Here is a 27,762-nt window from a genome sequence, read left to right as displayed (position 1 = left end):
ATAACGGCGTCTCACGAACTTCGCCTCCGACTCTCTTTTGGTCGAGTTAACCGATCCATCTTAGCGCTGTTAATCCGTTATTCCGCGCCCTCAAGAGGAAGAGGGGATATCCAACGTCCTGGCGCTTACCCCTTGATGAATCTGAGAGGGCCCCGGAGGGATGTTGCGATGGACCGGGTGAAACTCTTATTAAATGGGGATATGGAAACAAGATGAACTAGAGGGAAGTTCACCATCCTCTCACGAGACACCATTACTGGAACAGTCATAAATTATATCAAGCGATCCTTTGTTCGTAATGAGATACTGAACTTTTGCGATGCAGCAGGCGGAGGAAGGAAGTTATATGGCTTTCTCTTCTTAATGCGCGGACGTCATTTCAAGCAATCAATGTATCATGCCCTTTGTATTTGCCTCTCCATTTACGACCTAAATCACGATCCGCAGGCTACGTAAACGTCATCAGTACGTCATAAATCCTCTATTATATATATATACATATATATATATATATAGATATGTTAATATATATAATACAGGTATATGTTAATATATATATATATATATATATATATATATATATATATATATATATATATATATTATATATTCCAACCACTGCGGCAGGAATATTTTCAATTATCATAAATAGCGTAAAAAATGAATTAACGGAGAGGGATCATGTAGTTTAAGAAAATAATGGGTGAATAGCGGTCTAATAAAAAACCTTTAGGAGGAAACCTATGCTTATCCCACCTTACTTGGAAGGAAGCACAAAATGCACTCTACCAATCAGCCACTTACTCATGTCTGAAGGGTATTTTCACCGATCGGAAGGGAAACACAAGTGATGCCTTTGTTTTTCAAATATTTACCTAAGGTTTATTTCCAAAATTTAACATTTTTTCTCAAAATTTATCCCTACGAGGTGAATTGGAGGTATTTCCATAGAATGTATCAGGAATATTAATTACAGAGAGAATAATTGATGAAATGTATTATTAATATTAAAGGCGATTATATTGACAAATAAAGCTTTTTTGAAAACAAAATGTTTCATTCTCATCAGGCCGAGACTGTTTCAGATCACACCCTTACGTTATTAAAGATTTTAGTTGTGATTAATAAATTATAATTTGATACGACCATTCAAATACAAGTATAATTATATTCCTAAAATCTTGAGTCGAAGACCCTTGGACTCTATTTTTCTTAAAATCAAAGACGTGCTTAAATATATCGAAGGAGAAGTTATAGAATAGCCGTATCGAAATAAATGAAAAGAAAGCGAGGGACATAAATTACTTCGATATTCTCCACGTAATCATCGTTCCATTTTATCTCGACGGGGCCTATTTGCCTGGGAAAGCCGTTCCTTTTCGCATCGCTTGTCATCTTTCTTTTGTTTCAGTTGAATTTCCGGCCGGCCCGCAATAAGTACAGACCGCATCCTTTTGGAAATTGTGGCTTGAGTTTCGCCTGGTCAAAATCATTCCATCCCTCAACACCGCATTGCGTGATAATACATTGTCTAATTACGGCCTATCTCATACTGGTATCTCTTGCGAGAGATTTTTTTTATCGAGGATGCCGTTGCGAAAAATGACGCCATCTTCTCCTTTGGTGAAAAAATTGATTGAAACAGGAAGCTGAAGATTCGCGTCGGACGGCGAATGGCGGAGTTCGTTCACACGCGATAGTCTGGGTGTTCTATTCCAGAGAGACAGTGAATCAATAAACCAAGGCATTCCAGGAATTCTAGCTAGAATTTGGTACATTCCAAACAACGATCACCGTTCCTGAACGAAACCTTCGCCCCGCTTCGACGAGAAACAGACGCACATTGTCTTCGTATAAATATTTGAGTTAGTTGCTTTCCTCAATAGTGTTTTTAACTTGACACCATCACTCAATGGACGCCCCACTGGGGTCAGACGCCTTTGTAGCCGCCTCACTGAGGAACAGACTGCGTGGCCCTTCGTCTGGCTCCTAACCTTCGACCTAACTGGCATGGGTGACCCTACCAAGAGCAACTATTATTACTCCCGCCAGCACAACTCTAGGGGTCATCGGAACGCATAAGCCCTTCTACCGCGTTAAGGTTTTAGTCCATAGGGAGGATCATTTAACAGAGTAATGCCGAAAAAATAACTCTATACAGATACTCTTTATTCGAATTCTAAGTAAGTAGGTTCACCAAAGCCTACTTGTCAGTTATGTCAAGAAAATTACTCCCAGTAATCTATCTACCATACCGTGGTTTACAGAGGTACTCCTGAGGATAAATTAGCTTGAACGGATGACCTAAAAGCTACACAACGCTGGCGAGACACTAAGCAATTAGAATTATACTTAAAAAAGTGCTTAGTGATAAATTTTGGGAAACAGAGATATTTCCTCCCAACCGCCTCCTGCATTGGGAACACCGAAATATAATGATTAGACTCGATTAAATACTTAGGCGTTACCATCACTCACGATCTCTCCTGGGTGAAACAAATACGGAGAATATGTGGACAATCTAACAAAAAATTGGGATTTATTAGAAGAGTATAGGGGAAATTAGTCGAAACGGTTAAAGAGAAATGTTATCTTTCGCTGTTTAGGTCTCATTTAGAATATACTTAAATTATAAGGGATCACGAAGCCGGATTGATTGCCAAATTGGATCGCGTGCAATAAAACGTCTTTACGATAAACTTGGTGGCGTATCCAAAATATTAAGAGAAGCTATGTTGGGAATCTCTTAATGGAGCGAAAATTAAATCTCTAGCAAACATCGGAAGGATGTCTCTTTAGCAATGATGTTGTAAACTTATTATCAGCACAATCTTACTATCATAGGAGATATCATATCAACCAAATTAGAGAGATAATGAGTAGAACAGATAGATTTTAATATGTCATTTTTTCCAAGAACGATAAAGACATCAGCATAAAATTATCCAACCGCATTAAGGGTAAAAATATTCGGTTCAAAATTAGTCTAATGTGTATTTACCCCCTGCCACACACCCTAGCGGTGACTCGGAGGGTACTAAAAATTACCAAAAAAATCTACTCTATCTCTATCGACTCTGGACACGCTCATACGCTGTTTCATACGTACATTTATTCATATGGTATTTACTCATTTTAAAGTTAAGTTTGGGAGGGTTCATAATAACCATTTTACTTTTAAGCACATGTGAGAACTTTCTCTTTCATTGCCCTATAATATTTCTTCCTTCATTTCTTCGTAACTTCTCCCTGTCATCATCTGCTGTCTACAAAGCCTGATATCTTTCTTCCTCCACTCCACTTTCACAACGTTCTCCCTTCCATCGCGGCCTTATCCCACACTACCTTTCAATAATTCCTCTATCCACTTTAACCGCGTTTTTCAATTCTCTCTCACCAACTTCCTCCCTTTGCTGAATATTCTTAAGACCTTGGCTTTTTTCTTCCTCTCTGTTCAACTTATTTCAACGTTTATCCGCCAAAATCACATTCAAATTTACTCTTATTGCCTTCAACACCTGGTATCACATTCATAAGGCTCTACCCTACATAATTAAATTCTTTCACTAATCTTTTCTTCGCATCTTTACTCACTGTACCTGTCACCGATTCTATTCCTATACTTGCGATTAGAAGATCTGGTTGGTGCGGTGGCTAGCGGGCTGGCTACCCACTCAGTGGACCCGGGTTCGAATCCTAGATATTTTTCAGTGGTATCCTAATCCTTACTTGAGATACTTTGTGTGTGGAGAACACTTTAAGGGAGTACGCCGTCCGTCGGATGGGACGTTAAACTGTGTGACCCCTTGGCGCATAAGAGTAAGAGTAGGCTAACGCCGACGCCGGGTTTCCCTCCACCCTTCCTCCTCCTCCTTCTCCCAGCCATCCCTAAAAAGGCGCAACGACCTCAGCTGTCGGGCTCCTCCCTTAATAACTACTATCTACTTCTCTTACAAATATCTCCGACTCAAGTCTCTCCTGTTATCCTCATTTACAATGCCACCTATTTTTCTATAGCACTGCCATATGAACAATAACTGCCTCTCTTGCTCTAATTTATTCCTTCTCTATATGCCTCAAATCGAGTCCGTCGTCACAACGACAATATTATTCACACCGTCTCTTCAGCGATTATTTAGCCACAACGATAAAATAGATGAATCACCAATATCTCATACCGACATCAACATCATAGTCATATCGGTGAAATTTTTTCACTTACTTTCAGTCCCCTTATATAATTATCTAGATCGATATCTGTTCGATATGAAAAACGCATCGCGATTATGTCTACGAGTCGACAGGACACTTCTCCACCCATCCCGACATTTGCCTTCCCGTTCCGCACACAAGTTCGACGTGAAAGTCACGGCCAAGAATTACTTCCCACCTCCGGGATGCAGGCATCCACGTAATGCCCGCAGCATTGCCGCATTTCCTGCTGGATTGAAAGATTTCCAGGAGATCCAGACATCCTCTTCCTCCAGTCCCCATCCCTCTCCCGGGAGGACGATGGAGTGAGAAAAAGAGAGAGAGAGGGCGGCCGTTACGGTGGTAGATAAATGATCATTTTCATCTATTTATTTATTTAGTTGGGGAGAGGGGGTCTAAGGATGCTACTCCTCAAAAGAGATGGAAACCGCACCTCCCCTCTCCCTCTTGGTCCGCCTCCTTTAATAATGGCGAGCCCGAGGAATGAAACTCTCCACGAAGAAGCACAGGAAGACGAACGACAAAGAAATAAATAAACGAAATGAATTACGGTAACTTCCTCAGGGACAACCCAAATCAATATTATCAGCGCATTAATTAAAACTCTGCAGACCGAAAGTAAAATCTTAATCGGGCCGTTCTTTTAAGGGGAACTCATTAGACTTTCGAAGTTTGCTTTAAGCCAATTATAATTAGTTCAACCTCCTCATCGAAGACATTTTTGCCGATGCATCTCATACTTATCTACGCCATGCATGCCATCGGTAGGCGCAAAATAAGAGATAAGAGTAACGGACAAATTGGTTATTCTGAAGGGGAGAGATTTGACAAAGCAGACGAAATTGTAATGAGTGAGTTGCAACGAAATTGAACAGGTGAAAATGACGACTGTGAAATCCATCCGGACGCTACATGGATACTGAAAAACAATCCATATCGTTCGTGGAAAAAAATGACATCTTAAATTTAGCTAATTAAAAATTTAAAAAATGGCAATATTTTCGACAAAATAAAATTTATTAATGCGACTGATGTCAATGTAGCTACATCATCGTCAAGGTGACCTGACCGTTATTCCGTCCGTTTAACAAAACAATATTTAACAAATCTCGCTCCTCTACACTGCACGTGATCCAATTCGGATCCAATCAATCCAACTTCATTAGGATCCCATATATATATATATATATATATATATATATATATATATATATATATATATATATATATATTATATATATATATATATATATATATATATATATATATATGTGGGCACCTGCGGCTCCACCCAAGCTATGTAATTTTTCGGGTACCAGGTCTTCCTGGGAAACCATAACTGGCACAAAGACAGGAACTAGCCCCCCTACCCTGACGTGTGAATTTTCACACGCCGTCGGGCTTAGTACTGGGTGATCTCTACCATCACCTACTAAACCGTCCTTCGGGTTGATTACTGTGTCTATGGTCTTTCTATATATATATATATATATATATATATATATATATATATATATATATATACTAGAATCATATTCTAAATGAGACCTAAACAGCGAAAGATAAGATTTCTATTTAACCGTTTCGTCTAAATTCCCTTTGCTGAATAATGTGTAAGCAAAGTAGTATCAATTTTTTCTCGGATATACGGACGGACGGACGGCGGGTTCTCTGGCTGGGTTAGAGGGAGGGGGTTAGAGGTCTCAATAATAGCTGGAGACTGGTGGCAGTTGGCTCCCAGCCTTTGCGGAGTGCGGATCGTTTTTTGCGAAACCTCTATAACGTGACCTCGTTTCACTCCGTCCTGAACCGCTCAAGCCATCAATTTTTTTCGTGAATCTGAGCAAAACCAGGAAAGACTCTGAGGGCATGCTCAAGGCAGCTTATGATGATAACGCCATGGGTAGACCAGGTGTTTTTGAGTGGCTTCATGAGGCTGGAAAAGATATTGAAGACGCCGAACTTTCAGGACGCTCTACGACCCTAAGAAGTGATGAAAATATTACAAGAATAAAGGCCTTGTTGGACAGGGATCGCAGATTATGTGCTCGCATAGTTTCTTATGAATTTGGCATCCCTAAAAGTGATGTGCATCGACTTGTGACCGAAAACATGGGCATGAGAACGGTTTGTGTGAAGTTGGTGCCGCGAGGGCTCTCGGACAAACAAAAGGAAACTCGCACGCGGATCCGCCAAGAGCTTCTCGACCATGCAAGTGAGGATCCAGATTTTATAGAAAATGCCCCAACAGACTTCTTCCTCTTCCCCACCTCAAATCCATGATGTAAGCGTCACCAAGGCTAGGTGAAAGCAATACAACAGGCCGTGACGAAGTGACTAAGCAGCATTCCGGGCGCCGCTTTCCAGAAGAATTATGGTAATTAATATTTTTTAATCGACTCAGTCCTACTACTTTTGGGACAGACTTCGTAGGTGCTGTCAGGGTTTGAAAGAGGGCAGGATATTTATTAGACCTACTAAATTTTAAGGGAGCGCCAGTGTTGCCGAGGCAATACATGCGCAGGTCAAATCGTCATAAAAAATCGAGACCTACCCGTATAAAAAAAAGATTAAGGAACACAGCGTCCCGTCATTTGGGGGGGAGGAAGGGGAGGGATAAGAGAGGGAAGGTGATCAAAACAATAATTATTTCTGATCCCAATTCAACCTTCCCCATCCCAGCATACGGTGGGCTTCCTCATTCCTCTTTCCGTAACCCAAGCATAAATACCGTCCGTGTCTTCAGTGGGTGGGTGGTTGGGTGGTGGGGGGGGGGAGGTGCCTGCGGCGGCGACGGCGTTATTTATTCCCCAGCAGTCTTTCATTTCTTCTCCCCGAAACCCCCCTTTATCTCTACCGATCATCCCCTCCTTCCATCCAAAAACGCATCCCACTCCTCCCATTCGCTACGAAGGAGTTCTTGGGGAAAGAGAGATGGCCTTAAACAAGGAAAAAGGAAGAGGCATCTTATCTAATCTCCTAAACCCCCAAATCCGATGCAAACCTGTATATCGACTCAGTCTCAAGGGGTATTATTGTACATGTATAAATGTATGTATATACATATAAACATATATAGAAGGGATCCAGTTCAATCTCTCCCTTGAGTAAGGTGGTATCGTCGGATATGTACGAGTTTATTTTATGTAGGTGTGTTCTGGTTCTTTTTTTTTGTTCATTAGTGCTATCTTGGTGTACATTCACACTATACATACATACATATAATATATATATATAAATATATATATATATATATATATATATATATATAACTTCAAGTTCTGTGAGTTCTGTCCTTCTCTTCCTTGAGAAAGGTGGCTTAGACCACCGAAAATTCGAAACCAAGTGAGTTTCTTTTCTTTTTTGTGTGTTCCTGTGCTTTTTTCTGTGTCCACTAGTGCTCACTTCATGTACATTATTATTCACGCCCGTGTGACCTACACAAAATTTTAATATATGCATATATCTGTTTCTTCTGAGGAAGACGGAGCTGAGTTCCTTCGAAAATATTTAGAAATAACGGGTGAGTGTTATTTTTAAGTGTTCTTATATTGTTTGTTGTGCTCCAAGTTATATATAAATATATTATATATATATATATATATATATATATATATATATATATATATAATATATTTATATATATACACATATATATGGGCCGTTCGCTCAGATATACCAGTATGTATATTGTATAAGTATTGAAAAAAATACATATATTTATGCATGCAAGTGTGTCTGAAAAGATTAATAAAAATTAAAATACTTAACATCAGTACTTCGGTAGTCCCTGGCACCTGCATCAGAGTATGAGTAACTCCTAAGTGGCAAAACCGACGATGCCTTATTTCATCAAAAGATTACGATAAAATATCATCATGTTTTATCGCAAACATATTACAGTATTTATTATTTCTATTTGAAAATAACAGCGTGGGCATTAATTTCTCTACTTTTATGATCTTAACAATAATCAAAAAACAAGTAAAATATCACACATGATTACCCAACCAATCTCTAACGGGGCCAGAGGTCATAAAGGCCGTTTGCTCAGGTACCATTCTTTAGATCGTTAGCTTATCGAAAAGTTTACCTAAATAATTCCATATTGAAATTATATTTTTGATAGGATAAGTACATCTGAACAAAACGCAATCCCATCGACCAATTCAAAAACGAATCTTGAGTAATTTAAAGCTTTGACCTTCCTCAAAACTGTTGAAGGAAAACTGAAAGGGAGAGGTCACCCCGGATGAATCCGATAATAACGCACGCGAAAGCGAAGAGATACGAGGTCATCGAGAGAGGTCAGCGGACGGAAGAGAAACCCATCAAATCGATCCTTTGCATATTGCCTGAGTTGATATACACAGAAGGGAATGTTAAACTTAAAAAACATGTCGGTATCTTTGGCATATTGTTAGCGTCCAATCGCAATCGTTCCAGCCGTCCTCGTTGCCTAGCCCTCCGAATTTAATCTAGCTGGAAAATCTCTACGGGTAGCGTATCATATAGAACGTCGCCTACAAAAGAATAATGGCCCCTATAATACCCGGTCTATCCTTTGCTAATTAGAAACAGGAAGCAATAGAAATATTATCGTCGGATCTAACAAAGGTTTCCAGGTCCCCCACCCACATTGTTGTAAATCCATTTGATACGATCGGAAGGGAAAACTTTAAAGCCTCTGTTACAAACGTATCCATTGAAAAAAAAGGGCTATTTCGTAAGCACTGTTTTTTATCACTGTCTTCATCTCTCCGAGGGGATAGAATCGATTACTTTCTCCGACCAATTTGTCCAGGGTCGAGAATTAACACAGGAAACACGGCGAGGAGTCGATAAGATGGTTAGAATAATCTTATATCTTCACTGTTCCTGACAACGATCACCTGTCAATCTTATTTTGGTCTTTTTCACTCTCGTATCCTATCTAATATATTGTTTTGACGTCCTTCCCTTCAAGTTGTTTCTTTGTTCTAATATGCAAGTTAAAATTTATCGCTTGATATCCAATGTAAAAGTACGCATGATATCCCTTCCGTCTTCCTCTTTTTCAGTATAGTTCAATGGCGGCCACTTCTATGTATCGATGTATATTTTTATTGCAATTGTATTTGCGAAAAAAAGAACATTAGAATATTTCCTCGTCATTCTTATGTGCACAGGTATAACACCAATAAGGTTAAGAACTTGCATATTTCTTACGTACGTACCAACTGTTCTTACCTACGACTCCGTAATATGGGTCTCAACATTTTGTCTCCTTACATACCTCTGAGCCGAAATGCCTCTTACTGAGAAGAATGAATGTTCTATAGCAACAGTGTATACCTTTCTTGTTGCTAATGGTAAACATTCTCACTTGATGCTGAACGCATATTATTAAACCTTGTTATATATTAGCCCCCCTCCCCGGACTACAACCTTGACGTGGTGGAAGGGCTTGTGCGTTCCGATGACCCCTAGAGCTGTGCTGGCGGGAGTAATAATTATTGCTCCTGGTAGGGTCACCCATGCCAGATAGGTCGAAGGTTAGGAGCCAGACGAAAGGTAGTCCACGCAGCGTCTGTTCCTCAGTGAGGCGGCTGCAATGGCGTCTGACCCCAGTGGGGCGGCCAGTAAGTGATGGTGTCACGTTAAAAACACTATTGAGGAAGGCAACGGGAAACCACCTCAATTATCATTCCCTAGAAAAATATGATGGACAATATAGATAATTTGAGTCCTGGCACCCACGGGGCTCGGCCCAATCGGCCGTGTGTCGTGCCCGGCAGCGGGGGAGGCAAGGCTTCCGCGGTCGTCACCCCCCAACCCTTGCAAGGGAAAACCAGCAGCAGCAGGACAGAAGACGAAGGAGAAGAAGACAAAATTAGTTAGAATAGGAACGTGGAATGTTAGGACAATGATGAGGACGGGGAAATTGGAGAATGTTAAGCGAGAGATGGAAAGGGGAAATATAGATATTTTAGGTCTATGCGAGGTGAGATGGAAAGATAGCGGGGATTACTGGAGTGATAAGTATAGAATAATATACAGCGGTAGGGACGAGAGCCAACGAGGGGTTGCCATAGTATTAAATGAAGAGGTAGGAAGAAGCGTAGTCAACATAGAGCAGGTAACGGATAGAATACTACTAGTGGAGGTAAAAGCAGAACCGACCAACTTAGTTATTATTCAGGTATACATGCCACCGAGCAACCATAAGGAAGAAGAGGTCGATAAGATATACGATCAGTTAGAGGACATGATCGCGTGTGTACCAGCAGGGAAACATTTGATAGTGATGGGGGATTGGAATGCGACGGTAGGCGAAGGAAGAGATGCTGATGAGGTGGGCGACTACGGTTTAGGCACGAGGAATGACCGCGGGGAGAAAGCAGTTGAGTTCTGCAGGAGACAGGGGTTAGTCATCACCAACACTTGGTTTAGACACCACAAAAGACGCAGGTATACATGGAAAATGCCAGGTGACTCAGGAAGATATCAGCTAGATTATATCCTGGTTAGACACAGGTTTAGGAATAGTGTGATAAATTCCCACAGCTTTCCGGGAGCGGATGCGGACTCAGACCACAATTTAGTTGTTATGAAATGTAGCGTACGTTTCAAAAAGATAAGGCAGGGGCGGCGAGTTAGAAAAGGGAATGTAGAAGCATTAAATGGGTTGAAAAGGAAGGAATACAAACAGGCGGTAGAGAAAATCATGGAGGATGGTAAAGGGCTTATAACTATCGAAGAAAAATGGGAAATGATCAAAAAAGGGTTGTCTAAAGCCGCAAAAGACACTATTGGAACCGTTAACGCTAAAAGGACTAGGAAACCATGGATCACGGATGAGATGATTACAAAGATGGATGAGCGGCGAAAATGGAAGAATATAAATACAGAATTGGGCAAAATGAAGTACAAAGAATTGAACAATAAAGTGAGGCGGGCAACAAATAAGGCAAAAGACGCATGGTTGAAGACGCAGTGCGAGGATATGGAAAGTCTCCAGAGGAAGGGTGAAATCGGTGCGCTGTACAGCAAAGTTAAATCGTTATCGGGAAGTAAGAAAGGAAGAGCTATGCTAATAGTTAGAGATAAGGCGGGTAAGGTAATAGTTGACGCAGGAGAGATCCAAGAGAGATGGAAGGAGTATATAGAAGAACTGTATAGTAAAGAACTCAGACCAACACAGTTAGACATTGAAAAAGAAAATGACTTAGAGGAAGACAGCTTAGGTCCAGGCATACTAGACAATGAGATAGAAAGGGCATTAAGGGAGATGAAACTAAATAAGGCCGTGGGGGTAGATAACATTCCCGTGGAACTTTTAAAATGCTTAGGAAAATGTGGGAGGAAGAGGCTATATGGGCTGATCCGTAGCATTTATGAGGAGGGAATCTGGCGGGATGACTTTGTGAGAGCAGTTTTAGTTCCGATTCCGAAAAAGGTAAAGGCCACGTCATGTGAGGACTATAGGACAATTAGTTTGATATCCCACGCATCTAAAGTTGTTCTCAGGATCATAAACAAAAGGATAGAGAGTAGGGCAAATGATTACTTAGGGGATGATCAGTTTGGGTTTAGGAAGGGGAGAGGCACGCAGTAATGAGATTATTAATCGAGAGGAATATAGAACACAACCAGGAGGTATTTGCCTGTTTCGTAGATTTCGAAAAAGCGTTTGATAGAGTGAATTGGGAAAAACTAATGAGTATATTGCAGAAAATAGGAATAGATTGGAGGGAAAGGAGGCTAATCCGCAACCTGTACATGTGTCAGACTGCTCAGGTGCGGGTGGGAAACGGGGAGTCAGGATGGGCAGTGTTAGGAAGGGGTGTAAGGCAGGGTTGCCCATTATCACCGTTGCTGTTCAACCTGTATGCAGAGGAAATGATCAAAGAGGCATGGGAAGAACTAGAGGTAGGAATGAAAGTGGGCGGGGAATTCGTAAAATCAGTTAGGTTTGCTGATGACCAAGCTTTAGTTTGTCAGTCAGCCAAGGGGCTGCAAGCATTGCTGAGTGAATTGGAAATTCAGTGCGACAGGTATGGGATGAGAATCAACATTAATAAAACAAAGGTTATGCGATTTTCTAGAAAGAAAAAGGGCAAGCTTAACATTAAAATAGGAGGGCAAAAACTAGAGCAGGTAGAACAGTTTACGTATCTCGGTAGTGTTTTGGACCAACACGGTCAAAGTAGTAGGGACGTAAGGAGAAGAATTGCGCTAGGCAAAGAGGCTTTCACGAGGAGGAGGGAGTTGATGACGGGGACTTTGAGTAAGGATGTTAAGAAAAGACTCGTAAAAACTTTGATATGGAGCGTAGCTATGTACGGCGCGGAAACGTGGTCATTGAAGCAGGAGGATAGACGTAGACTGGAGGCTTTTGAAATGTGGGTGTGGAGAAGAATGGAGAAGGTGAAATGGACAGAGAAGAAAACAAATGAGGAAGTACTTGGTATGGTGGGCGAAGAGAGGGGTTTGTTGGGAGCAATCCTATGGAGGCAGGAAAAGTGGATGAAGGGGGTGTTGACCGGCAGTGGGATGTTGAAGACTGTGATAGAGGGTAGAATGTTGGGCAAAAGAGGAAAGGGAAGGAACAGGATAGGGATGTTGGACGGGATGAAGGGCGGAAGAAAGTACTCAGAGATGAAGAGGGACCTGGTGTAGAGTAGAATTTAGGGTTGTGTTTTGTTAGTAGTCACAAAATATTTGTTTGGTAGTTGTGTCCATCGAAAAACCTACCTTAACCGGTAGATTACCTTAAAAAAAAAAATTAGCCCCTCACCATATATACATAAATACAACGTCATGTTGTTTGTTTGTTCTTCCACATTTGTTGACTTCTACATCTACTTAATACCCCGCAAGCCGCCGCAAGGACGTGTGGCGGGGGGTGTTAGGACACCACCCGTAATTTAGAAAAGAAAAAGAAAAAAAAACCGCATGCAATAACCACAAAATCATATATCCAAAAAAAAAACATGGCATGCATTCATGCATGAACACCTACACCCCTGACTTCGTTGCCATGGATAAATCATTGGGAGCAATAGTAACCAAAGTAAAAACAAAGGTTTTAATATTGGAGAAACAGTTCTTATTCCATAAACGGAACAAGGAAACAGAATTTTCGGGAAGTTTTTTGTAAGTTTAATATCACATCCCTCGATAATTTAAATATGTACGTTCATAAAATGTCTTTTCTGCATAACGCCATATTGTTTATCTGGAACTCTAGATTTCTAGTTACTATTGTTGCGCCATCAACTGGAAAAATTTCAATTAATTTAGAGAAATTGATTGCGATTAATGACTTTCATTAAAAATTCCGGTACCAAAAGATAGCATATGCATGTTGAAGCATTATAAAATAAAAATATCACCACTTTTGTAAATGGTGGACAGCTATTTTGGCATTGATATATTTTTTTCACGCTGCATCTCGTAATTAGGCGTTTGGTCGCTTGTGTCAATCCAAAACCTACTTCAACCCGTACATTACGTATAATTATAATAATATACGTAATTAGAGCATGTTGTTTTGTAATTTTGGTCACGGATAAGGATCTCAGTTGTAATAATCATTTAATCTTCTATCGATAGACACTGATACATCTGAAGCCAAGCACTTCCGATACGGTGACGGAAGAAATAGTAAATAATAAGAAGTAGGGCAAAGATGGTTTTTTTTTAATGAAAGATGGAGTGAAATCAATGGAGTATGTGCAACGAAGATTGTTGACATGAGGTCGTTTTTTCACAGGGTACATTCCAAACTAATTCTTAAAGAAATTTAGTTAATCCATTTTGAAAACACTACAAGCAATAAGATTTTTACCGGCACAAATGAAATAGATGGTTTATAACATTATTATTATTAGGTAATCTACCGGTTAAGGTAGGTTTTTGGATGGACACAGCTAATAATTAAAACATTTTGTGATTCCTAACAAAATACAAAACACAACATCCTACTCTACATCAGGTCCCTCTTCAGCTCTGAGTACTTTCTTCCTCCCTTCATCCCGTCCAACATCCCTATCATGCTCCTTCCCTTTCCTCGTTTGCCTAACATTCTCCCATCAATTACAGTCTTCAACATCCTACTGCGGCTCAACACCCCCTTCATCCACTTTTCCTGCCTCCATAGGATTGCTCCCAACAAACCCCTCTCTTCGCCCACCATACCAAGTTTGTTTTCTTCTCTGTCCATTTTACCTTCTCCATTCTTCTCCACACCCACATTTCAAAAGCCTCCAATCTACGTCTATCCTCCTGCTTCAATGACCACGTTTCCGCGCCGTACATAGATACGCTCCATATCAAAGTTTTTACGAGTCTTTTCTTAACATCCTTACTCAACGTCCCCGTCATCAACTCCCTCCTTCTTGTGAAAGCCTCTTTGCCTAGCGCAATTCTTCGTCTTACGTCCCTACTACTTTGACCGTGTTGGTACAAAACACTACCGAGATACGTAAACTGTTCTACCTGCTCTAGTTTTTGCCCTCCTATTTTAATGTTAAGCTTGGGCTTTTTCTTTCTAGAAAATCGCATAACCTTCGTTTTACTAATATTGATTCTCATCCCATACCTGTCGCACTGAATTTCCAATTCACTCAGCAATACGGTTTATAACATAAGAAACCAATAAATTAGTAAGTGCTTAATTTATAAAATGCTATTACTCTTGAGTTACCATTAAAAAATGAAATAGATAAAATAAATCACTAACGGCACGAAATCTTTTTATTTGAATCAGTTTCCATCTATTAAATAAATAGATAAAGAACGTACTACGGCCGAATGAATGGAATGAATATAAAACCCAAAGGCGTACTCTTAAGGGCACTAATAGGTGGAATAAAGAAGGGGGGTAAACAGGGAGCGAGAAAGTTATAGCAATCACTCAATCACTCCGGTATATGTAGGCACATTGACCGTCGTGAATCGCAAACACACAACACTCAGGGTTTACGGGGCGGGAAGCCCGACGCCAGTGACCCGTCACTCAGACAAATGAAATATAAAATAAATAGTTCTAAGAATTACTCCCTCAATCAGGTATTTGCAGAACAAATTGACCTTCACAAGTCGCAACTACACACACACTCAGGGTTTACGGGGTGGAAACCCGACGCCAGTGACCCGTCACTCAAATGATTGAAATTGAAAACAATTCGAAAAACTACTTACTCCCTCGCTCCGATATTTGCAGAACAAATTGACCGTCACAAGTCGCAAACACACACGCACTCAGGGTTATTAAGTACTCAGTTACTCAGTAGTAAGTTACTCAGAGTAATTTAAACAACCCTGAGTGCGTGTGAGTTTGCGACTTGTGACGGTCAATTTGTTCTGCAAATACCGGAGCGAGGGAGTAAGTAGTTTTTCCAATTGTTTTAAATTTCAATCATTTGAGTGACGGGTCACTGGCGTCGGGTTTCCACCCCGTAAACCCTGAGTGTGTGTGTGGTTGCGACTTGTGAAGGTCAATTTGTTGTGCAAATACCTGCTCGAGGAAGTAATTCTTAGAACTATTTATTTTATATTTCATTTGTCTGAGTGACGGGTCACTGGCGTCGGGCTTCCCGCCCCGTAAACCCTGAGTGTTGTGTGTTTGCGATTCACGACGGTCAATGTGCCTACATATACCGGAGTTATTGAGTGTTTGCTATAACTTTCTCGCTCCCTGTTTACCCCCCTTCTTTATTCCACCTATTAGTGCCCTTAAGAGTACGGCTTTGGGTTTTATATTCATCCCAGTTTCCATCTATCGGTACGGAGAGATACGACACAGCAAATCGCTGTCGTTGTCAAATATTCTCACCCAATGTCCTTTATACGCAAGTACAGCTATGTGCTTAGCGGAGAAACGTGGCAACATAGGTAGCCAACTCTGTCGACATTCATTCATTAGTTGAATAGAACCCGTAATGAGATAGCGGCGCATTCAACAGTCATACATGAGCGTGTGTAGCGAAATAAGTGAAAAAGATAACACTATCCTATCGAGTGGTTCTCCAATTTTTGTCCAAATCGAACAAAATTTTAATGTTTTCGTTAAGCTTTCGTAAGTTTCTTTTAAATACGTTCTCGCCTAAGCAAATCAATTCCAAATCACAAGTGCAGAACTTGAATTCAACTGTCAAAGATTTATTGGCTGAGGAAAAGTTTCGGATTCGGAAACTTTTCCACCATTCTGGAAAATCTTTTCAAGTTACCGAACTCCTGATGGGGTGCGAAATGAATTTGAAACAAAAGTATCAGCAAAAGAGAGAGAGAGAGTGTGCGTGTGTGTGTATATATAAATGATTGTCCAGTGACTATTCCGGGCGAATTAAGAGAACTGTTATCGCGCGTTAAGTTGACTTATTAAACAGAAGAAACTATGAAAATCGAGACGCCATTTTGAGCTCCCAACAAATTTCGAATTCGGTCAATGAATCCGAGCTATGGAACGAGAGACCTTATAGAGTGAAGGCGGGTAGTTTTTAAGCCTCTATTCACTGAGTGGATCAGCTCGGACTGCTAATTCCACGACGGGTCCATTGGAGCGATACGCAACTCTCCTTTCGCAAGGTATCCTATAGAGTCGACGAGATAATTAGCGGCTCTCCTGAATCCTCAATCATCGTTCGAGTGCATCCGACGCATATAATTCGGATTACATACCATTTTACGCGTCAGTATAGAGGTAAAAAATTTTAGACCGGCTAAATCTATAGATTACAAAGTAATTTTTAAACTTTGTTACAACCCTTATTTTCACAAATCAAACACCGGTTTCATAATATCTCGTTCAATTTCAAGTAATTAATTAAATCGGAATCAACCATAAGATCTGAATCCCTAGACAAATTCACACAGCTCGTTAGCGTGCTTGAACACGCGTACAACGTAATAACTCTAATAAATACGTCTACCGTAATAACTAAGTTAACGAGCAATTTAATCGTCGTTTTTGATTTAATTAGCGACTATAACATTGATTTAAAATTTTAAACAGTGTTTAAAGATAAATTTTCTTTTTTTTACGCTCTAATTTTTCGTACTTTCATGTAGGTACAACATTTTCTTAACGGCATACCATTTTTCAACCGATCATTATTGATATGGCATTGCATATCAAATGAAAACTAGATACCAAACTCCTAGGAGACAATTGTTGACTGGTTAATCATTATTGTTAGTCTACCGTTTAAGTTAGGATTTTGGATGTACACAGACTGAATATCGATACATTACTCAGCCTCGCACAACAAGACACAATCAGACACACCCAACGCAATGAAGTTAAACCTTCGGTCAAATTGGGGTACTCTTCCCTCCTCCCTTCATTCCATCCAGCATTCTTATTTCCGTATATCCCTACCCATATTCACTCTTTCAGTACGTCATCCCTTTAATATATCATTCTTCAACATCCCACTCCAGAATCCATCTTTCCTGTCTCCTCATTATTTTTCCCAACGAATCCCCTCTCTTCATCTTTCACCGTATCCAACACTTCCTCATTTTCTTTCCATACTTCTCCACACCCACATCTCCCAAAAGCCTCCAGTCTACGTCTATCATCCTGGTTCAATGACCATGTTTCCGCGCCGTACATAACTACGCTCAAAATCAAAGTTTTTACGAGTCTTTTGTTAACATCCTTACTCAACGTGTATCATCCTGTATAATTAGGGATGGTGACCATGTAAAGAAGTGCTAAGAATAGCAGAAAAAAAAAGTTTCTTTTTCGATTATTTTTTAGCAATAGTCAAAACCTTACGAGTTTCCCTTGCTTCCTTAACCGTTTATGTATCGTCTCTGCAATCGAATAGGGATTCTTTAACGAAGTATTTTCGCAATTTTTTGAATGGCCTCAAACGTGACGTAAAAAATGCGGTTTTAATCCATGTATTGGGTCAAGAAACCTGTTAATAATGTATCCGAAGTCATTCAGGGTCGGCGACTTTACGCAACTAGATGTTTGTGAGAGAGTGTTAATGTAACTAAGACAAGGAGATGAAAAATAATAGCATACATAAATAGTCCAACAAATAGATCCTCCCAGTGTCAATGCATTGCCGTGGTGACCGCTAAATGTATAACAAACCCGAACGGAAATTTAATTTTTTTTTCTCGCTATCAGCACGCTGGATGAGGAGGTGTGAATGAACGCTTGGGCGCAACAATCCGCGGGGAGGAAGCGATGGCAACGCCCGCGTCGCGTAAACCAATTCCGAGCATGCGCACGCATGACGGACGAGAGATGAATGGGGGAACAAAAGAAGCACGATCCGCGAGACGGCGGCAGCTGCGTGCTGTGGAACAAGGCCATCGGCACAATTCCCACGCCCTCCCCCCCCTCCCGATCGCTAAAGATTTGGAACGCTTTTAATGTCGACTTCCCATAGTTCTTTTCGGCGGTCTGGGTCTGAGACAAGTGAGTAACGGAGGCGACAAAGAGAGAGAGGGTTTTCTTCCGTTTATTTCGCACCGAAAAAAATTATCAAAACAATGCCGTACGGTGCCCAGTAACCCAATGAAAGAGAAATATTTTTTTTTGGGTCTCATAAAATCCCTCAATTTCAACGGACGCTTCCCGTTAGTCTTTTGTTCGCTGCGGTTTTTCCCTTCGGTCGCGAATGCAGAGACATACATACATACATACTCTATGGAGATTCTATCTGGAACAGGTTGGCGAAAACGTTTGAAATTCACATCAACGAAAGTCTTTCTATGCGCAGAAAGTATGCCTATTAGAGTGAAAACTGACAAGTGTTTTGAATTAATTAATTGACTTGACATACAGAAAAGTTTTACGAAGAAATAATTACACGCAAGAGAGGATTTCTTTTAAATCAGTGCAGTTTTACCCAACAATTAGCGATTATATATGGACTTGTGGGTGTGTGTGTATATAGGTATATATATATATATAAACATAGATACATAGATGTAGATTTTTAGACTATAGAGACACAAAGAAAGGACACTCACAATATGTCATTTGACGTTTCGACGGCACTTCTGAAGACGACGGCCGAGCCGTCGAAACGTCAAATAACATATTGCGAGTGTCCTTTCTTTTTGTCTCTATAGTCTCAAAATCTACATCTGTGTTTTTATATATTTGTGCGTCGTATATATTTGTATTTTGAAGATATATACATATATATATATATATATATATATATATATATATATATATATATATATATACTATATATATAAAAACAGTAACACACAATATAGAAACACAAAAAAAGGAACACTCACACGTATTTTCTTGATATTTCGACGGAAACAATCCGTCTTCCTCTGAAGATATAGAAGTAATAATTAATTAATAGAAGTAATATCAAGAAAATACGTGTGAGTGTTCCTTTTTTTGTGTTTCTATATTGTGTGTTACTGTTTATTGTACTATATATATATATATATATATATATATATATATATATATATATATATATATATCCTCAATTCTTCCACCATTAACATCTGTCAAGATAACGGCGCACCGCAAATGGGCAGAATATTTTTGAAAAATGACGAGACAATAAGATCGAGGGGAATCGTGAGTCCCACGTTTGCTATTGTCCTCTCTCCACCAACGGATTATGAGAAATGGCTAAGGCTGCAGAACGCGGACCGTTGCCATGGATACGTGACTCAAAGAAAATAAGGGGGTTTCACTGTAGGTAGTCCATTGGGGCGTAAACCTTAAACTCACCCCGCCCCCCAACTTCCTCTCGTTCCTGGCCTAGAATTGACGGTAAATAGTAATTAACGGGATATTCACCCTGTCATCCAAAGCCTCATATCGCTTTAGCGCCCATTGCGACCTTCTTTTGTTCTGAAAAGTGCGCTTGCCTTTCGTTCGACCATTTCGACGGCGCTTGGGAGTGGGGGGGGGGGGTGGAAGGGGACGATGATTTCGTGGATTCCGCTCCAGTGCAGAGGATGTGGCAAGGATGTTGTCATTTGTTCGATCAATCACGGCAAAGAATTTGGATGCGATCGTGCGTTGCGGTGAGAATCCCTTCGCCTTGATTGTCCAAACGACCGACGAAGGAAACGCACCCAACCTTAATCGGAAAAGTGATTACCACTACGCGCTTTGCCATTGCTTGGTCCTAAATCGTTGCAGCAATGCGTGATGTAAATGCATCAACTATGATTGTTAACATTGTCGAAAACGTTATGACGACTACACCTTTTACAATTGCATAGTCCCAAATTGTTTATTACAACAATGAACTGTGAAAACTAAACAATTATAAATATTGTTGTATCGGAAACGTGATTATTACCACGCGTGTCGCCATTGTTCGACCCCAAATTATACATTCAATTAACCTTATTTTAAATTTTATTCTGACTACGCTCGTTATAACAACGTTCGGTGTAATTACGAACACCTTTAATAATACTATTCAAATTATATGGCTGAAATTTTGACGCAAAACTAAAGTACATGTATTGTAATGTATGGCAAGCTAAGAAAAAATTAGGATTTATTGGAAAAGTACTGGGTAAATGTGATGAATATGTCAAAGATAAATTTTACCTTTCAATGCTGGTTTGGCCTCATTTAGAATGCGCTGCAAGTATTACTGGGATTCTCACGAAGTTGGATTAATTGCCGAATTGGATCGCGTGCAGCGTAGATAGGAGCTAGACTTGTGAAATATTATGATAAACAGAATAGCTTATCCAAAATATCAGAGCAGCTATGATAGGAATCACTCACGGAGCGAAAGTCAAATTACAGATTAAATCTCTTGCATAAATTGGATCGTCTCTATAGCAGTGATGTTGAAAATGTAGTATAACCCCCGTTGTACTACGGAAGGAGAGATAATTTCAAAAAAAAATTACAGAGATGAGGTCTAGATCAGATAGATTTAAGATGTCATTTTTTCCACGAACAATTGGGGATCAGAATAACATTGTCCATGTCGCATGGGTCATATTCGAGTCAAAATTAGTCTGGTGCGTATTCACCCCCTGCCAGACACTCCAGCGGTTGATGCTCGAAATAAGATTATCCCGAGCACCTTAAAAAGCTGTTGTGATGTAACTAACGTGAGTCACTTAGAGACACACAGACACAATTTAATCAACAAATCGCTCTGCTACCACGCAGAACTGCGAATTTCACGTAATCAGCCATCTTTCATTTGTATTATCGTTCTTGTTTCACTCCTATATCCACTAATGCTTCATCATTTCTACTAACCTTAGTGAACCACACCACAATTGGTCCACGTTTCGGAATACTTTTACGTATATAGAAAAAAACCCTTTACTACCGCCAAATAATTCTTCACGACGTAATGAACACAACATATTTCACTAATAGGTCTGCAGAATAAAAGAATGTAAAAATAAAAATTATTAAAAAAATGGAACTCATTGGAGCGCAAAACACCGGTGTGAATTTCGGAAAGGTTTTCATCAGTACCGACGTTTTTCCTCAATCATTCCCTTGGCTAAATTAATATAGAAATTCCGATCATTGCGTGGGGTGGCCTTTAGAAAGATATTTACCAATCAGGTGAAATATATATGAATTGGATATGTGTATACATAAACCATAAACATAGTAATCAACCTGAAGGTCGGTTTAGTTGGTGATAGTAGAGTTCACCCTGTACTAAGCCTGATGGCGTGAGAAATTCACACATCAGGGTAGGGGGTTCCTTTCCATGTGCCGGTTATGGCTTCCCAGGAAGATCTGGTACCAGAAAAATCACATAGCTTGGGTGGAGCTGCAGGTGCCCAGAGAGGCTTGCCCGGGAATTGAACCGGGGACGGGTATATATATATATATATATATATATATATATATATATATATATATATATATATAATATATATATATATATATAATGTATAACACTTAGCACTAGTGGACACAGACAAAAACACAGAAACACAAAAAAAGAGACTCACTATTTTTCGAATTTTCGGTGGTCGTTGCCACCTTTATCAAGGAAGAGAGGGACAGAACTGAAGGGAATACGAGGGCTGGAGCGATGGATGGAAGGGGAAGGTGGGGAGGGAATTCCGAAGGGACGGGTATGGAGGGGCAGCGTTAGAAGGGTGGGGAAAATGTAGAAGGTGATGGGGGTGGAAGGGGGATGAAAATATAATTAGAGCAGGGTAATTAGTGCCTAATATTAATTCCTGGCCAGTTCCAGGACTCCAAAAGCCAGATGAAGGATTGCTCTAGTGTTTTCAGTTTCAGAGGAGGATCAGAGGGTGGGAGGGATGCTATGATGGATACACTATAGCATTTATCAAAGGGAGTGTTGTGTTCGGAGGCGTGTTTGGGGATAGGGAGCATGTCAATTAAGGAAGAGCTTTTGCATGAAACAACACAGCCAATGCTAGCGTCACGCAACTTGGCTCAGAGAAGGCAGACAAGCCACTGAAGCTATCTGACCTCGTCCAGCGGCTACTCGCGTCGTCAGCACTTCATGCGGCACGAACGGGTACTACTTTCCGGATGACCCTCGTGTATATATACGTGGTGTCGCAACTTCAACATGGGGAGGGGGAACACACACGACGATGAGCGTTCGGGGAGACCGTCTGTCATTACAGACCAACTGGTGAGCTCAGTTGACGAATTCGTGAGGAACGATCGGCGCGTCACAATTGATGACATCTGTGAGCATTTTCCCAATGTTTCTCGAACAATTGTTCATGAAATTGTTAAACACCATCTGCATTATGCAAAAATTTGTGCAAGATGGGTCCCTCGCGTATCTCAATGAGCTGGCGGCGAAGGACTATGCAGCAGGAATACAGAAACTGGTCACACGTTATGACAAATGCCTTAATTTGCTTGGAGATTATGTTGAGAAGTAGTTTAAAGTATCCTCTTTCAAATAAAATGTTTTATGTTTGTTAATATTTACTTTTGTGTCTTTATTTCACGAACGGGTACTACTTTCCGGATGACCCTCGTGTGTGTGTATATATATATATACAAATATATAAAAACACAGATGTAGATTTTTAGAATATAGAGACACAAAGAAAGGACACTCACAATTTGTTATTTTATGTTTCGACAGCACGGCTGTCGTCTTCAGAATGGCATTCTCGGGGAAGAGCGGAGAGGATGTGCGGGGGAGAGGTGGGGGAAGGAGAGGTAAAGGGACCAATAGGAAATGAACAAGGGGGTGGGGGGGATATGTAGGCAGCCAATTGATGCATTCAGTGGGCTTGGTTCAGCCCGGGCGGTTTGAATGATTGGGCCACCCAGATATGCGCCATCTCGCGGGTTCTCACCTCTATTATACTCGCAGATTTGGGAAGGATTTCAATCACCGAAACAGAGAAGCAGTCGTCAAAAGATTGGTTGTGGGAAGCGGTGTGAGTAGGGATGGGATAATTAAGAAAGGTGGGAGATTTGGTGGAATATCGGTGGTTATTCATGCGGAGGGAAAGCGCGGTCGTGCATTCGCCCACGTAGAAGGCAGGGCAGAAGTTACAGGAGAGGCGATATATAATATTTTTTTGAGGTACAGGTGGCGAGTGGTTGGGAGTTGGTACTGAGTGAGGGGGAGGGTCTTAAAAGATGACAGCATTTGCAGCGTGGGCGGTTGCATGGTGCGGATAGGGGCGGGGGAGAGACGGGGGTGCTTGAAGTTGGATTTGTGGACTTAAAGATGTCTCGCAGGTTCGACGGGCGTTTAAACGAAACAGAGGGACAGTGTGGGAATAAAAGTGATGTGGACTGAGTGTTATTGATAATTGGGAAGAGGTCACGGATTAGATGTTTAATTTTGTGTGTTCCGGGGAAGAAAGTGGTGATAAGATTAGGGCATTTTGGGCGGTTTGGTTTGGGGAGGGGAGTGTATTGGGTTGACGGTTTGAGGATTTTACTGTTTAGCAGTTTTTCAGGGTACCCACATTTTCTGAGGGATTCATGCAACTGGTCCAAGTATTTCTGTTGGGAGGGGGTGTTGTTGCAGAGACGGAAGCCACGGATAGAGAGTGAGAATGGGATGGAGCGCTTTGTGTGAGGAGGATGGCAGCTGTCGAAATGAAGATATTGTTGCTTATTGGTTGGTTTAATGTGGACTGAAGTGTGAAACGTATTGTTTTAATTCATTTATTGTTACTCCCTACTCACACCGCTTCCCACAACCAATCTTTTGACGACTGCTTCTCTGTTTCGGTGATTGAAATCCTTCCCAAATCTGCGAGTATAATAGAGGTGAGAACCCGCGAGATGGCGCATATCTGGGTGGCCCAATCATTCAAACCGCCCGGGCTGAACCAAGCCCACTGAATGCATCAATTGGCTGCCTACATATCCCCCCCACCCCCTTGTTCATTTCCTATTGGTCCCTTTACCTCTCCTTCCCCCACCTCTCCCCCGCACATCCTCTCCGCTCTTCCCCGAGAACGCCATTCTGAAGACGACAGCCGTGCAGTCGAAACGTAAAATAACAAATTGTGAGTGTCCTTTCTTTGTGTCTCTAAATTCTAAAAATCTACATCTGTGTTTTTATATATCTGTGTGTCGCCGAAGAGCGTTCCATTTCGAAGATATTATATATATATATATATATATATATATATATATATATATATATATATATATATATATATATATATATATGTATAACACTTAGCACTAGTGGACACAGAAACACAAAGAAACACACAAAAAAGAGACTCACTGTTTTTCGAATTTTCGTTGGTCGTAGCCACCTTTATAAAGGAAGAGAGGGACAGAACTGAAGGGAATACGAGGGTTGGAGCGATGGATGGAAGGGGAAGGTGGGGAGAGAATTCGGAAGGGAAGGGTTTGGAGGGGGAGCTTTAGAAGGGTGGGGAAAATGTGGAAGGTGATGGGGGTGGAAGGGGGATGAAAATATATTTGGAGCAGGGTAATTAATGCCTAATATTGATTCCTGGCCAATTCCAGGACTCCAAGAGCCAGATGAAGGATTGCTCTAATGTTTTGAGTTTCAGTGGAGGATCAGAGGGTGGGAATATAATATGAAGTAGTAGTGTTTAGGGGAGGCAAAAAATCGCAATTAATTTAATTTTGTAACTTAAATATTAAGGTGCAAATGAATGCAAAATCTTGTGAGATTTATTCTGCGTAAAATCACCAACTTTTATTCTGCCACTTGTTCCCCAATTTCTTGATTCGCCATTTAAATATGGCGAAGTTTCAGTGACTTCCTTAAAGAGCGCTTCAAATTTAATAAGGTAGCCATTTCGTGATGATGATAAGATATTATTATAATTGTTGAAATTTTAACCGTGTAAATATTTTGCCGATGTAAAATTTTAACAATGGGAGGTACATTTTTTTTATGGAGCCAAGGATTATAACCTGGGCTTCATTCTTAACCCACTTCAAAATACCAACGCCAATTTGAAAGTGATCTTATATTTCGGAATACTATTTGATATATCTGTTTTAATGCCCATTAATAATGTAAAACAAACCCGACTCCATTCATACCAATGGGCATCTTGCATTTACTCCTGGAGATCAGCGCCGTGAGCCCTTCAGATGTTTCACCACCGGAGAAACCATTCAAACTCACACTCACCTGAAACAGAAAATTCGATAAATATTAATTAGAACCATCAACATGCGTCAAAAATAAGAACATTTTCAAATCCACAAGACATTAACGACAATAAGACACTGTCAGAATACACAGTAAGTTGGATTTGATTAAGATTACGGTTCCTTCGTCTTAGAAAATGAAGAGCATATGATTTTCTCCAAACGGATTCGTATGCGTAGGCAGTTAAAGATATTGTCAATCCTGTGGTAAATTGAAAAAATATACCTTTACATCATCTTTTTTTTCAATATTTGCAATTGAAAACAACCTGTGTAGCCTGGGTTATTACAGTGGAATCATTAGCAAGTTAAATTTTTCATCTAATACATATATCATGCCCACCATATTTACGAAAAACGTAGTAGTATACAATGGAATAGAAAATACGGAGAACTAGCGGTATGCAATCGATGTAACTTGCGAAATATGACGCAATTATAGTCAGTATTATTAAATTGTTAGTTAATAAAAGTTGAGTTGTACTGTAATCGTTTTAAGAACCGGCAACCTTGTTAATATCTCGAATAAAGTTCCTATAACAACCCGAATAAGAGCAAAAGAAACTGATTATTTACTTTTGGGATACAATATGTAAACGGATGGTGTACGAAAAGAATGCTCGATAAATTTAAAACACATTAAGCAACAAAATAACATTATCCTTCGAAGAAAAACACATAGAGCAACATATCGAATTGATCAAAAACTTAGCCAGTAGGATATCACCTAACGACAGTCCCCCTAACAACAAATGAACATCGTTATCAACAATGAAAATTCAATATACTTACTGAAATGCGAATTCTTTCTTTTTTGATTGTCATTTTGCCCGGAATATAAATTTGGAAGAATGTTCGTCGTCCCTTGGCATATCATTGATTTTTTGTCGAAAACGATAATTACTTTAGGCAACCCACCGGTTTACGTAGGTTTTGGATGGACAAAACTACCTAACAATTACCTTTTATCTCCCGACAAGACACAAGATCTTACTCTACAACAAGCCCCTCTTCGTCTCCGTATACTTCCTTCGTCCCGTTCAAAATCCCTATCCTATTCCCGCCCTTTCCTCGTTCGCCTAACATTTTCCCCTCTATCACAGTCTTCTAAATCCCACTGCCGATCAATATGCTTTTCATACGTTTTCCTGCCTCATAATGATTGGGGTAAGTGCACCCTAGACTAATGTTGACCCGAATATGACCCAACCGTGTTCGGAAAATGCTATTATGATCCCTTATCGCTGGTGGAAAAATGACATCTTAAATCTTTCTATTCTACACTTAATCTCTCTAATTTCATTAACATGATCTCTCCAACCGTAATACGATGGGGGTAATAACATTTTTTCAACATCATTGCCAAAGAGATATCCTCCCAATTTATGCAACAGATTAGAATTGTAATTTAAACATCCCTCCATTGAGTGATTCCCAACATAGCTCCTCTAATATTTTGGATACGCTACTAAGTTTATCATGACAATGTTTTGCAAAGCTAGCTCCTATCCACGGTATACGTGATCCAATTCTGAAATCAATCCAACTTTATGAGGGCCCCGTATTTATACTAGCAGCCTATTCTACATGAGGCCTAACCAACGAAAGATAAGATTACTCTTTTAAACCTTTTCTTTACATTTACCAAGTACTCTTCTTTCTCACAGATATTTCTTTTAATTGGAGGTCTCAATTTCGAGATTACCTTCATATGCATACGATATGAAATTTATCTATCAATACACACGATATTTATTGACATCAGCTCGATATTTCTATCGTATCGACAATCTACATTTGAAAATAAATATCACACAGAATTAAAGAATATTGTAGGAATAAATGTTCATGTTTCTTTGAACGGTTCATATCGAAACAAGCAGGACGATGTATTCGGAATTGGACCGACGAAGGTCACGAGAATAGAGTAAGGAAAATCACCCAGAGTGTGT

At 40.2% G+C, this 27,762-nt stretch overlaps 1 protein-coding gene across 2 annotated transcripts in view; it reads right to left on the bottom strand.

Moving 5' to 3' along the window:
- LOC139691375 (rho GTPase-activating protein 15-like) overlaps positions 1–27,762 on the bottom strand; it is a 1,001,962-nt gene that overhangs the window by 866,230 nt on the left and 107,970 nt on the right. The gene's annotated exons all lie outside the window — the stretch shown is intronic.

The sequence above is a fragment of the Hetaerina americana genome, unplaced genomic scaffold (genome assembly GCF_022747635.1).
Source record: "Hetaerina americana unplaced genomic scaffold, ioHetAmer1.1.p SCAF_33, whole genome shotgun sequence".
NCBI lineage: Eukaryota > Metazoa > Arthropoda > Insecta > Odonata > Calopterygidae > Hetaerina > Hetaerina americana.
The sequence above is the reverse complement of the archived record's forward strand: the minus strand, read 5'-3'. Positions and strand labels throughout refer to the sequence as shown.